We start from the raw sequence: 14286 nt of genomic DNA, 5'->3' as shown, positions 1-14286 counted from the left end.
CTTCGCCAGGCCGCCACCGCCCGCGCTGGGGCTGCCGCCTCCGCCTGGGCCACCACCCGCGCCGGGGCTGGCGCTGCCTCCGCCTGTGATGGAACAGGCGAAACAAGCACCCGACCCAACACCAAGTTCATGCAAGGAGGGAAGAAGAAGGGCTGATAGGTGGGCCTAGGGGCAAAAACATCGTTCCTCTCCGGCTTTGGATGGAAAGGCCAGAGAAGGAACTGAGTGAAATTTTTGAGTCAAGGAAGGAACGAAAAATTTTTTCAGACCAAGGAAGGAACCGCAACTTTTTTTTTAGGCCAAGGAGGTAATTTTCTTATTAAAAAAAGTTCCTTAGAACCGTTACTTGCTTTTATTCAATCAATTCGATATACCAAATACTGATAAGGAAGGAGGGTTGTAATAGCCTGACGAAATAATATTAAATCTAATCATTCTAATAGAAAATCTGATATATAGTAAACATTAAAATAAATTATATGGCTACAATGGTAAGCTTCCAGTGGAAGGCGAATTCACTACAGCGGCTTGCAATGTAAGCCACTGGTTCTTTTGCATATACTTCCGATGGGCTATGGCCACTGGTTCACCACAGCTAACCCCAACAGCCTCATGGCCGCTAATCGCCTTGCAATGCCGGCGGGGAGAACACCGAACCCGTTGGAGTCGCCGTCCTCATCCACCAGGCAAGCCACGTCGGCGGCGGACTGGAACTGGAAGGTGCGGTTCGAGGCGTACAACTGGCTGCAGGCAGCGGCGGCGGATCTTGGGGAGAAGCTCCCGATCCCGGAGATCGTGGCGGTGGGAGGTCAGTCGGACGGGAAGAACTCCCTCCTGGAGGCCCTCGCCTTCCGGTTCAATCTACTCAAGGTCGAGATAGGCACCCGCCGCCCCCTGGTCCTCTAGATGGTTCATGACCCCACCGCCCATGATCCCCAGTGCCGCTTCAAGGTGAAAGTTCCTGTGCTTCCCCTCTTAATTCCCCCCTTATTTCTCTCTCAGATCGAGGTATATCAGCTGACCGATGTGGGTTGCGCCTGCGCGTGCGTGGCAGGAGGAGGACTCGGAGGAGTATGGGAGCCCACTGGTGGTGGCCACGGAAATCGCTGACGTCATTAAGCAGCGCACGCAGTCGCATCTCCAGAAGATCCAGGCCGCCGTCTCGTCCGAGCCCATCTTCATGAGGGCTGAGTACGCCCACTGCCCCAACCTCACCGTCATTGACACCCCAGGTTTGGTGCTTAAGGTGGGTATGCACGTGATCTTGGAGCTTCTCCTATCTCAATCAAAACGAGTGGGTTTTTACCTTTTTAGCCAGTTTTTCAGCTGTTTGATGTAATTAACTGTCTGCTGTAGCCAATGAAGGGTGAGCCAGACACCACACCGGAGGAGATCCTGTCGATGGTGAAGTCAATAGCCAGCCCGCCCCACCATCTCCTTTTGTTCCTCCAGCAGAGCAGCATCGAATGGAAATCTTCGCTCTGGCTGGATACTATCAGAGAGATTGATCCCTCGTTCAGGTGCACGATTATCATCGTCTCTAAGTTTGACAACCGCCTCAAGGTGCGTCTGGCTGCACAATAATAATCAATTTCATACACAATTTCCATTAATGTCTTCACTAGGAATCACAAAATGGACTTGGCGATGTGCCTTATAAAGTTGTTTCTGGTTTTGATCATTTGAAGGAAGTCAGTGAAAGGTGGGAAATTGATAGTTACTTGAGTGCTAGCGGTTACCTTGGGGATAACATCCACCCTTTCTTTGTGGCTCTTCCAAATGATCGTGGAACGACCACCGACGAGGGGTTTTGTAGCCGAATCTGCCAGGTTGATATCGACGTGTTGCGTCACTTGCAGGAAAAGGTGAAAGGGGGTTTTAACGAAGAGAAATATGCACCATACATTGGGTTTTCCTGCCTCTGGAAGCACCTTGAATCTGAAATTCAAAAGAGGTACAAAGAAGCAGTTCCAGCCACCCTAGCACTGTTAGAGGAGCGATGCATTGGGGTTTCAGAAGACCTATCCAGACTGGAATCCAAACTGCAAGCAACTTCTGATGTCAGTCAGCTGAGGAGATCGGCAACGCTTCACGTTGCTTCTATTTGCAGGCATTTGGTATGCATGTACACACAACTTCGATTCTTAATGTTTCTGTTCCTGTGCTTTTGCTAATTGGTGTACTAGAACTAATCAAACACTTCTTTCTCGGTACAAAAGCATCACCTGCTTGTTGGAGCAGCTGATCTAGACCCCGAGCTATGGGGTTTAACTACTGAAGAGGAACAAAAGCATAGTGGTATTGTCAGATGGCCTGGCATTACCATTGCACTAGAACCTGCCAACTTCAGTCTCAAGTTGTATGGAGGTGCTGCTTTTGAAAGAGTAATGCATGAATTCCATTGTGCAGCGTACTCAATGAAGTGCCCTCCATTGTCAAGGGAGAAGGTACATTCAGATTATTAGATGAAGATTATATAGGTAAAAGATTTTAGGAAATATGTGCTGAGAAAATGTGTATTGATGTCATCAGGTTGCAAACAAACCAGTTGCTCGTGCTGAGAAAGGCAGGTGCAGTGGATTGACATAGCACGTGTAGCCGCACGATCATTTCTTGCTCCTCTTATCGATACTGCATGTGATAGGCTTGCCTTTATCCTACAAAGTCTATTTGAACTTGCAATGGAGTGTAGCCGCAATCATGATTCAAGATGTAAGATTTTCATTTTGATATACTGGGGGTCCATCTTGCTTCTTATGTTAACAAGGGTACCATCTTACTGAAATTGATTGTAGCCATCTTTAGCACTGTAAAAAACTAAAGTCCTTTGTGTGATCATGCGCCAGAAATAACTAGCAGTAGTTTTTTACACATGTTTCCATGGAACACTTTTACTATTACTGGTTTATATTGTAGAGCTATTTTATATATGCATGGAGTGTCTTAATGTCTTCAATGTTAGCCTTTAATGTACATAAGCAATTTTTTTCTCGTTTTATGCCATACCTTGTACACAATCTGCAACACCTCTTATTATTTTCACCGTTTTCATAGAATTTGCCTATCTTTTGCGTGCTTTTGGGAGTCATTGGAATGCAGGATTACATGCTTCTTCCTCTTTTTTTTCCTAGTAGATAATCAAAATGCTGAAGATATGGATGGATATGTTGGCTTCCTTGCTGCTGTCCGGCGCTCATATTATAAGTTTGTGGAGGATTTGTCCAAGCAATGCAAGCAAACAGTGCGACATCACCTTGATTCAGTTACGAGTCCCTACTACCACTTCATTGGGGTCACATTTTTGGACCTGTCAGACAGTGGATCTGTGCTGGACCTACCAGGTGATTCGATTGGTGGTAAGAAGAAAGGCAATGGAAACATGATTTATGGTGGGGCAAAGAAAAAGCACGCGACTATGCCTGCATATGCTAACACTAACAGCAACCATCACAGCAATGACATCCCTAGTGCTGATGATCTAGTCTCAAAGTCTGGGTCATCGTACTCTAGCATATGCTCAATATATGCTCAATATTTTGCTAAAATGCGAGAAGTCCTGATCGAAAGGAGTGTTCCCTGTGAATTGAATTCTGGGTTCCTAACACCGTGGTATGTCCAACATATAGCTTTTCTTATTCATACATGTTCAGTTCAATAGTTGAATATAACTTGTGGAATTGAATTCCTTCTGTTATTGATGTATATCTACCGAACTGATTAGTCACCAGCTGTCAAGTTGTTAATGTTTCTATCAAGTTAAGCACATATCCATCAAGCTAATCCTAACTGATCACATAAACATCAGGCACATTCACAAGCTAGATATTCAAAGTGAAACTGTAGCACCTTCGATTCTTGGCTAGTAAATTAGTTGGGTTCTAGTACAACGGCCTTCATCTAAAGAAAAAATATGACCACCTGAGTCACCATTAGCTAAATGTCTTAGTCTAAAGAAAAAATATACCACCTAAGTCACCATTAGCTAAATGTCTTTGTCTAAAGAAAAAGTATAACCATCCGAGTCACCATTAGCTTTGGTCAGTAGTGAATGGTTAGTCGGTAGTAAATATGGATTGTCAGTCTATTTTCATCATAGTTGCTGCTGCATGTTAAATTGTGGAGGATAGGATGACTAGAATTAAACGGCCTTGTGTAATACCTATGGAGTTTCTAATATAGTTATTCTAATGATGCAATGCAGCCATGAAAGGTTGTTCTTAGCGTTTGGCTTCGAGCTGTTTGCTATTAAAGATGACAAGTTCATGAACATATTTGTGGCTCCTGGTGCTGTTGAAGCTATCCAGAATGAGCGTGAATCTCTGCTAAAATGTCAAAGGACTTTTGTGTCTTGTTTAAACGAGTTCTAGAACATCTCATCGACCCTGTAATGAACACCCTCTAATGAAGACTTTTGTGAAGGGAGCACCGTATTCTTGTACACTGGCGAGTTGTTTCAGACCGATTGTTTGATGCGCGACTGGAACGCTTGTTAGTGTAGTGCTGTCTGACTGAGAAAGTTATTATGGCATGGCTCGTTTGCTCTTTTCTGCATTGTGTTAGGGTAATTTGAGTTGGGCTTGTTTGTTGCGTGCTGGCTTGGCCTGTGATCATTTGCTCTTTGCAGTGTAATGTAATCTCTTTGTTGGTACAGACTAAACGTCGAACACAGAATCATAAAAGTCAGCCTCTGCATTCTGCTTATTTTTTTTAAGGAACCATTCTGCTTGTAATGTTGATGCATATCAGTACCTGAAGGTATAGCACATGCCGGAGCACACGAAACTCCTTTAAATAAAGGTGCTACATGAGGCTACGATACATAAGATGCATGTCAATCACTGATAAAAAGATAACAATCCAACTTCTTGTACATGTACCCAAGATGAATTGTCACGAGAATGAGCACACCAATGGTTTAATCACAAATAAACATACATGGTTGTCATCATATGAGGCATCATATGAGTCATCATCATTCGCAACCTCATCACCGTGAAAAATGTGCTTGCCCATTTTACCAACCTCAAAATGAACCCTTCGCTTGTTTTTCCATTAAAAACAGAATGTACATGGGGCCAATAGTTTGGGGGTCAGCAAGCTTCAAGGGCCAGTAGCACAAATGGTCTATAGAGTAAAAATGCAACCAATAATTGAGGGACTTACATACCATGGATACTATTGTGGACCGCCATATGTCTCTCGGTTTCCTCGTCATCGAACTACTGAAGAAATAAAATCATTTAACTAGGCATAAACCAAGATCTATTTTAAAACCCAAGCTAGGAGTGAGTATTGGCCATGAAAATTTGACACAAGACTAAACTTATAGCATGCAACACCCTGACCAAAAATGGTAGACATGCGGTGGATAGAACTTGAGATCTAATTAAATGCCTAATAAACTTGTATTTAAAATAGAGAAAAAACCAGTGAGCAAATGCAAAAGTGCATGCAACAAAAGTTGTAGATCTTGTCACAAGGAACTCAGAACATTTGAGATTGCATTTTTCTGACTTTTCTACAGATTTCTATCAATTTTTGAAGTTCGCTGTTTTGAAACCAAAACTTAAGTAAAACTATGGAATAGGTCCCCATTTTGCAGAAAACCCCCTGGAAAGAATTTGGTTGTCGCAATTGGGTCCCTGGCCGGGGAATTTGAATAGGGCGGCGGAGGGCAACCAGATTCCGGCGAGCTTGCTCGCCGGCGGCGTGGGAAACAGGATGGAGGAGCTTCACGGAGGCGAGAGATACCTGTAGATGGTCTTGGACGGGCTTGGGGTGGCCTGTAGCAGCGGCTCGGCGGCAACAGGGGGTGGCGGCAGTGGAGATTGGCGGCGGCGGCGCTCCGGTGGTTCTGTGCGGCGGTGGCCGGGCCTAGGAGGACCAGGGAGGCGAGGTGAAGGCGGATGGGGGCTCGATTCGGGTCGAGGAGAGGCAGAGGAGAGGGCTCCGCGTGAGCTCTGCTCCGACGGCGGCGAGCTGCTGCGGCGGTGCTCCAGCGAGCCTAGGCGGTGAGGGTCTGGTCGTCGAGCACCATTGGGAGGTGCGGAAGCTTGTGGGCGGGTTAGTTCGGGTGGAGAGAGGGTGGAGGTGGGGGCTCACATGAGCAGGAGGCGGCGGTGGCAATGGCAGGCGGCGGCCGCGTTCCTGGGCACTGGCGCTGCCCGGCTTGACTCTGGTGAAGAAAAGGAGTGGGGAGGGAAGTGCGTGCGTGTCTTCTGGGCTCAGGGAGAGGGTCTGGATGGGTTCAAGTGCAAGGGCGCAGGGAGAGGAGGCGCTCGTCTGCAGCGGTGGTCATGCGGAGGCAGGGAGCTGCAAAGCGGCGGCGATGCGTGGCGTGGGCGGCAGAGGTGTGTGTGGGCGGTGCAGCAGCGTGCGTGCGATGCCGAGAAGGCGGTCGTGCAGCGCTGGGCGGGAACAGGCACGGGCAGCGAAGTGAAGGGCGCGGCATGGTGGCCGGCACGGCCACATGGGAGCCGCCGGGGGCGTGTGGCATGGCGAGCGTGTGGCCGCGGTGATGGGATGGGGCTAGCGTGGTCGGCGGTCGGTAGGGGAGGGGTTTGGAGGGGGGAGCGACGCAGGCATCGCTGCCCACCTGGACGGCGAGCTCTGCTTGCGTGTCCGGGAGAGAAACAGAGGAGGGAGGGAGAGAGGGGGAGAGAGAGAGAGGAAGAAAGAGAGAGAGGGAGTCAACAACAGTTGACTGAATGTTTCTCAAAATTTTCAATTGAAACTTGGAAAATTTTGAATATGAAAGTTATGCAAAATTTAAAATCCTACAAGTCTCGTATCAGGCACTTTTCATTTGAAACTTCGTGTGGTGGTACACCCCGAATTAATCCGGCTCAATTGCGCTAACCATCACTTTAAACGTAATCCCGGCTAATATACACTTCAAATGGAGCAATCAGAAGGAGCCGTTGGGTAACATCCTGATTTAACCACTGAAACTCGGATCGAAACAACACATACAAATAGTTGCACGAAAACGAGCCAAGAGTTACAACATCTCACACATTTTACATACTCAAATCATGATCTTCACCAACTTGGATTTGGTTCTCTCATGAAAATCGCGAGTTGCAGAGATGAGAACCATGAAAAGCAAGATCCCGAATAAGAAAACAGAAATCGAGGAAACCACAAGAGTGAAGACTATTAGAGTCTTATCTTTTGTCATTCTTTGCTCTTTTTCACTCAATGATTCATTCGAATTTCCCAACCAAAAATTCTAATTCTATATGTCTATTATATGATATTTCTATATATATAGAATATGATATCTAATATGACACCCAATTTGTCAAAGGGATTGGATTGGTGACTTATCCATTCAGTGACTTTGGCACTGTACGTTCCAAAAACGGGTACTATCAGATCGGGTGAATTAGAGAATAGACAGAGGTCCGTTGGCATTTCAGCTTCTCTTCTCCTTTCAGGGCCTATCGAAAAGAGAATCCAGGACCTCTTGGTCCTGAATATCAGAATAGGACGAACGAACCGGCCTCCGCAGATATCTTTGCTTCGGAACAAAACAATTAGCATTTGGCTCGGTCAACTGGAATGTGTATTATCCATATGGGAGATCTTCCAATCGAGAAGATCCATCGATCTGAGACGAAGAGAAAAGGCCAATTTTCTTTACTTATTCAGTTAAACCAAGGATTCGTTATGGAAGCAGATAGCAACAACCATTTCATCAGACATGCGTATTTTTGATTATCCGGTGGATTTACACAGTTTCATTAATGCAAATTGTTTGTTGTAGTTAGTGCTCAGGTTGTTCGATGCTCAAGAATTCTTATTTAGGCAGTTCATATCATCCCATACATAGTGTTTTGATCTAAGATTGCAATTTTTCCATGTTTCCATAGTAACATATTGTTGCATGGAGCTAGGGTCCAAAATAGGAATCAACAAGTGTTTCCACGACTCTACCCCCCCTGGCAATCCTGTTCCACTGAATCCCCTCCCTTTTTCATGGCCACATATCTTTACGACTAAGGAGTGGGAAATCTTTCTCCTGTTACACAAATCAAATGTTTCATTTCATCCGGGAAAAGCCACCTCTTTCTCCACAAACAATGTCTTTGTCATTTGATCCAGGAGCCTTCCGTTAGATAGGAACAGCTTTGCTAAATACTGAGAACACTCGAATAGAGTATTAGAATGAAAAGACCATTAATTATATAAGTAAGAACCCAGGGTTCTAGCCCATTCCCATTCCTAAATCAATAATTCGTAGTGCTTTTGCCTTTCTTGCATACTCCTGGTGAACCAGTTGCTAGCCATATGTTTAGGAGGCTTTTTTCTCCAGGTACTGGTACTAAGCCGCTTTGCCATCTCTTCATCTTCATCCGCAAAGAATTCTCGTCATGAAAACACAGAGACAAAAGGTCTGACTTTGAATAGGAAAAAGAATGGATACGAAGGGTCCCAAATCAATTGGCTTATTCGAAAAAAAGCCTTCTTCTTTGAAAGATATATCTCGTGTCTGGTGCTGCATTGTTCCACTTTGCAAGAAGTCCGAATCAGTCTCTTGCACCTCCTCCTTTTTATGATAAATATACCAGAAATAATTCAAATAAATAGCAGTGTCTGACAACTCATCCTCTTTAATCTGCTTGGACCCGCTCCAATACCCGTAGGAAAATCCCCAGTCATATTCAGCATATCTGTCCCTGCAATCAAATAGATTGTCCCAAGGGCCCCATATTCTAGGAGCCCAAGTTATGCTATTGAAAATTCATTCCTCTAGCAGTTCCAGTTTGACCATTCCGTTCCCTTTTTCAAACTCCACTTCTTTTCATATAGCAATCCCTTATCAAAGAGAGAACAATATCCATTTCAAAACATTTCTAACAGATTCCTTGGTTCGGACCGACGAAGTATTGGCACTCGATTATTATCAACCCGAGTGCAATCTTTTTCTGTCGGTAAGGATTGCACCAGAGCACCTTCTACTTCTAATAGGTCATGAACTATAGATAGAGAAGAATCATTCTGAGTGAGTCCATAAGAAGCGACCCACTTTTTCATCGGTTCCGGGGGAAGACCAAAGATCTTGCGCGACCGGTCCGCTAGAAAAACTCAAAAGAGAAAGAAGTCTCGTTAATCTCTTCATGCTCGTTCCAAGTTCGAAGTACCGTTTGGCCAAAGAAAAAGCCACTTCCTGACATGATTGCTTCTTTATATAGATAGATATAGGATCTATGGGGTTATTATTTAGAAGTCTATTTTGTACAAGATCCCCTCCTATCTGATAGAAAAGGGTCCCATGATCCTGAGCCGGTCTTATCTTGGCTCGCAAACCCCAAGTTTTTCTATGAAGAGCTAATCTAATTGTATTAGTTTCTATAATGGATTTCTTATGTGGAATACTAATGGATAGGGCCTCGTTGCTAAGTGCTACAAGATCTAGTGCACTAGAACTCGTGGTTATGGACCCGAATCCTTTAGTATGGAACATTGTCTTTTCCTAGTAAAAACCCCTAGTATATGAAAGAATGAAAAGGTGCTTTCGTTCTTGTGGAATAAGAAGCCCTCGTACCTTAATGAAAGGAAAATAGGAATTTTTCGTTAGGTATTTGACCAAATAGGATCGTCTAGTTCCTATAGAACCTATCACTAAAATACCCGATAGGGCTAAGCAGAACGAAAAGGGTTTTCCATGAGATGGTAAATGAAAACGATTAGCCCCACACGAGGTTTGGGAATAAGTGATTGTCTGATAATGAGCAAGGAATATATGTCTTTCTGCTAAAGAGGATCTATTAAACCCATAATTCATTAGATCCTTGTTAGCAATGTCAACTAGGTATCATAAGTAAATGGATCCCGGTTGTTCAATCCTTTGATAACCAAGGTCATTCTTTGCTAAAGAGAAATTATCGCTATGGGTCAGACTCAATAGAATTAGATCCATTCCAAATAGTGAGAATTAGGATTCTTGATCCCTCTCAATCTCTCTTTCAATTCGAGGATCCAGAGATGTGTTTTCATAGTCATCTCCGAATATTTGCCATCTCCGAATATTTGCCATCTCCGAATATTTTCGATTTCATTTTTCTATGATATGTATTTCTATATGAAAATTGGTTATTTACGATGTACGATGATCCCTGTTAAGCATCCATAGCTGAATGGTTAAAGCGCCCAACTCATAATTGGTAAATTTGCGGGTTCAATTCCTGCTGGATGCACGCGAACGGGAACGGGAACGTTCCATAAGTCTATTGGAACTGGCTCTCTGTCTATGGAATCTCATCCATCATCCATACATAACGAATTGGTATGGTATATTCATACCATAACATAAGAACAATAAGAACTCGAATTCTTATCGATACTGGAACTCAGAGCATACTTAATAATACGGCGAAACATTTATACAAAACACCTATCCCGAGCACACGCAAGGGAACCGTAGATAGGCAAGTGAAACCCAATCCACGAAATAAATTGATCCATGGACGACACTGTTGTGGTAAAGGTCGTAATGCCAGAGGAATCATTACCGCAAGGCATAGAGGGGAGGTCATAAGCGCATATACCGTAAAATCAATTTTCGACGGAATCAAAAAGACATATCTGGTAGAATCGTAACCATAGAATACGACCCTAATCGAAATGCATACATTTTTCTCATACACTATGGGGATGGTGAGAAGAGATATATTTTACATCCCAGAGGGGCTATAATTGGAGATACTATTGTTTCTGGTACAAAAGTTCCTATATCAATGGGAAATGCCCTACCTTTGAGTGCGGGTTGAACTATTGATTTATGTAATTGGAAGTAACCAATTAGGTTTACGACGAAACCTAGAAATCGATCACTGATCCAATTTGACTACCTCAACGGAATAGACCTCAACAAAAAACTGTTGAGTAACGGCAGCAAGTGATTGAGTTCAGTAGTTCCTCAGAGAATTATTGACTCTAGAGATATGGTAATATGGAGAAGACAAAATTGTTTGAAGCACGCACAGAACCGGAAGCGCCCCTTATTTCAAAGAGAGGAGGACGGGATATTCACATTTAATTTGATGGTCAGAGGCGAATTGAAAGCTAAGCAGTTGTAATTAAGACCCTCGGGTGAAAATAGGGATGTCTCCTACGTTACCCATAATATGTGGAAGTATCGACGTAATTTCATAGAGTCATTCAATCTGAATGCTACATGAAGAACATAAGCCAGATGACGGAACACGGAGACCTAGGATGTAGAAGATCATAACATGAGCGATTCGGCGGATTTGGATTCCTTTTCTATATATCCACTCATGTGGTACTTCATCATACGATTCATATAAGATCCATCTGTCTAGAGATCGTCATATACATCTAGAAGGCCGTATGCTTTGGAAGAAGCTTGTACAGTTTGGGAACGGGTTTTTTGAGAAAAAAAGAAGAATCTACTTCAACCGATATGCCCTTAGGCACGGCCATACATAACATAGAAATCACACGTGGAAGGGGTGGGCAATTACCTAGAGCAGCAGGTGCTGTAGCGAAACTGATTGCAAAAGAGGGTAAATTGGCCACTTTAAGATTACCATCTGGGGAGGTCCGTTTGGTATCCCAAAACTGCTTAGCAACAGTCGGACAAGTGGGTAATGTTGGGGTGAACCAAAAAAGTTTGGGTAGAGCCGGAGCTAAGTGTTGGCTAGGTAAACGCTCCGTAGTAAGAGGGGTAGTTATGAACCCTGTGGACCACCCCCATGGGGGCGGTGAAGGGAAAGCCCCCATTGGTAGAAAAAAACCCACAACCCCTTGGGGTTATCCTGCGCTTGGAAGAAGAACTAGGAAAAGGAAAAAATATAGTGATAGTTTTATTCTTCGCCGCCGTAAGTAAATACGTAACTAGGAGTATGGAAAATTGCATTTTTGGAATTTGCAATAATGTGATGGGCGAACGACGGGAATTGAACCCACGCATGGTGGATTCACAATCCACTGCCTTGATCCACTTGGCTACATCCGCCCCTTATCCAGCTAAAGGATTTTCTCCTTTTTCCATTCATCATTATTCTATTTATTCTGACCTCCATACCTCGATCAAGATAGTGGACATAGGATGCCACTCTTTAAAATGAAAAAAAAGGAGTAATCAGCTGTGACACAAAAAAATGAATCCTTTTGTAGCTCGTCATTTATTGGCAAAAATCGAAAAGGTTAATATGAAGGAGGAGAAAGAAATAATAGTAACGTAGTCCCGGGCATCTAGCATTCTACCCGCAATGGTTGGCCATACAATCGCGATTCATAATGGAAAGGAACATATACCTATTTATGTAACAAATCCTATGGTAGGTCGCAAATTGGGGGAATTCGTGCCTACTCGGCATTTCACGAGTTATGAAAGTGCAAGAAAGGATACTAAATCTCGTCGTTAAGTGAATTCAGAATAGAAAGATTCAGAATAAACAAAGAAATACCCAATATCCTGTTGGAACAAGATATTGGGTATTTTTGGCTTTCCTTCCTTCAAAAATTCCTATATGTTAGTAGAAAAACCTTATCCATTAAGAAATGGAACTTCAAGAGCAGCTAGGTCTAGAGGGAAGTTGTGAGCATTACATTCGTGCATTACCTCCATACCAAGATTAGCATGGTTGATGATATCAGCCCAAGTATTAATAACGCAACCTTGGCTATCAACTACAGATTGGTTGAAATTGAAACAATTTAGGTTGAATGCCATAGTACTAATACCTAAAGCAGTGAACCAGATCCCTACTATAGGCCAAGCAGCCAAGAAGAAGTGTAAAGAACGAGAGTTGTTGAAACTAGCATATTGGAAGATTAATCGACCAAAATAACCGTGAGCAGCCACAATGTTATAAGTCTCTTCTTCTTGACCAAATTTGTAACCCTCATTAGCAGACTCGTTTTCAGTGGTTTCCCTGATCAAACTACAGGTTACCAAGGAACCATGCATAGCACTGAATAGGGAACCGCCGAATACACCAGCTACACCTAACATGTGAAATGGATGCATAAGGATGTTGTGGTCTGCCTAGAATACAATCATAAAGTTGAAAGTACCAGATATTCCTAAAGGCATACCATCAGAGAAACTTCCTTGACCAATAGGGTAAATCAAGAAAACAGCAGTAGCAGCTGCAATAGGAGCTGAATATGCAACAACAATCCAAGGGCGCATACCCAGACGGAAACTAAGTTCCCACTCACGACCCATATAACAAGCTACACCAAGTAAGAAGTGTAGAACAATTAGCTCATAAGGACCGCCATTGTATAACCATTCATCAACAGATGCAGCTTCCCAAATTGGGTAAAAATGCAATCCGATCGCCGCAGAAGTAGGAATAATAGCACCAGAGATAATATTGTTTCCATAAAGTAAAGAACCAGAAACAGGCTCACGAATACCATCAATATCTACTGGAGGAGCAGCGATGAAGGCGATAATAAATACGGAAGTTGCGGTCAATAAGGTAGGGATCATCAAAACACCGAACCATCCAATGTAAAGGCGGTTTTCGGTGCTAGTTATCCAGTTGCAGAAGCGACCCCACAGGCTTGTACTTTCGCGTCTCTCTAAAATTGCAGTCATGGTAAGATCTTGGTTTATTCAAATTGCAAGGACTCCCAAGCACACGTATTAACTAAAAAGAAAATAGATAATAGAAGGCTTGTTATTTAACAGTATAATATAGCCTATATACTAATGTCAACTAAGCCGGCCTCAACGATTGGATTTCCATATAACTTCATTTACCAATCCCAAAATTTTGGGAATGAAGTGAGTAAAAATCCAAAACTCAGATTACTCTTTTCTCTTTTGCATATGGGTTGCCCGGGACTCGAACCCGGAACTAGTCGGACGGAGTAGATAATTCTTCCTTGTTACAATAAAAAAACCCCTCCCCAAATCGTGCTTGCATTTTTCATTGCACACGACTTTCCCTATGTAGAAATTGCCATTTTTTTTATTTAATTAGTAAATTGATTCACCTACTATGGAACATTTCAGAATGTAAAATGTGCAAGTTTTATCTTGATATCGATCTTTTCTAGTTTATTAATTTTGTCTAATAATTAATTAAGAGTAAGAGGATTCACCAGGTCATTGATACGGATAATATCCAAATACCAAATACGCTCACTATGTGATCCATTGGAAGAAAAGTGAGTTGTTTTGGTGAACATCAAACAAAAAACTTGCTCTTCTTCCGTAAAAAATTCTTCTAAAAATACCGAACCTAATCGTTGCATAAAACTTCGTACCGTACTTGTATGTTTACGAGCTAAAGTTCT

The 14286-nt window shown here is 43.1% G+C and overlaps 3 pseudogenes across 2 annotated transcripts; 2 read left to right on the top strand and 1 right to left on the bottom strand.

Moving 5' to 3' along the window:
• The first annotated feature begins 546 nt into the window (after nt 1-546).
• Nucleotides 547-4403, top strand: LOC120642938 (annotated as a pseudogene).
• Nucleotides 4404-10278: 5875 nt separating this feature from the next.
• On the top strand, nt 10279-13646 carry LOC120639476 (annotated as a pseudogene). Its single transcript, XR_005661433.1, has 2 exons — nt 10279-10764; nt 11427-13646. The product of XR_005661433.1 is annotated as a 50S ribosomal protein L2, chloroplastic-like (transcript).
• Nucleotides 12216-13957, bottom strand: LOC120639475 (annotated as a pseudogene). The gene has a single exon (XR_005661432.1). The product of XR_005661432.1 is annotated as a photosystem II protein D1-like (transcript).
• Nucleotides 13958-14286: the final 329 nt, after the last annotated feature.

The sequence above is a fragment of the Panicum virgatum genome, chromosome 7K (assembly GCF_016808335.1).
Source record: "Panicum virgatum strain AP13 chromosome 7K, P.virgatum_v5, whole genome shotgun sequence".
In the NCBI taxonomy this organism is placed as follows: Eukaryota; Viridiplantae; Streptophyta; class Magnoliopsida; order Poales; family Poaceae; genus Panicum; species Panicum virgatum.
This window is presented reverse-complemented; position numbering and strand designations above follow the sequence as displayed.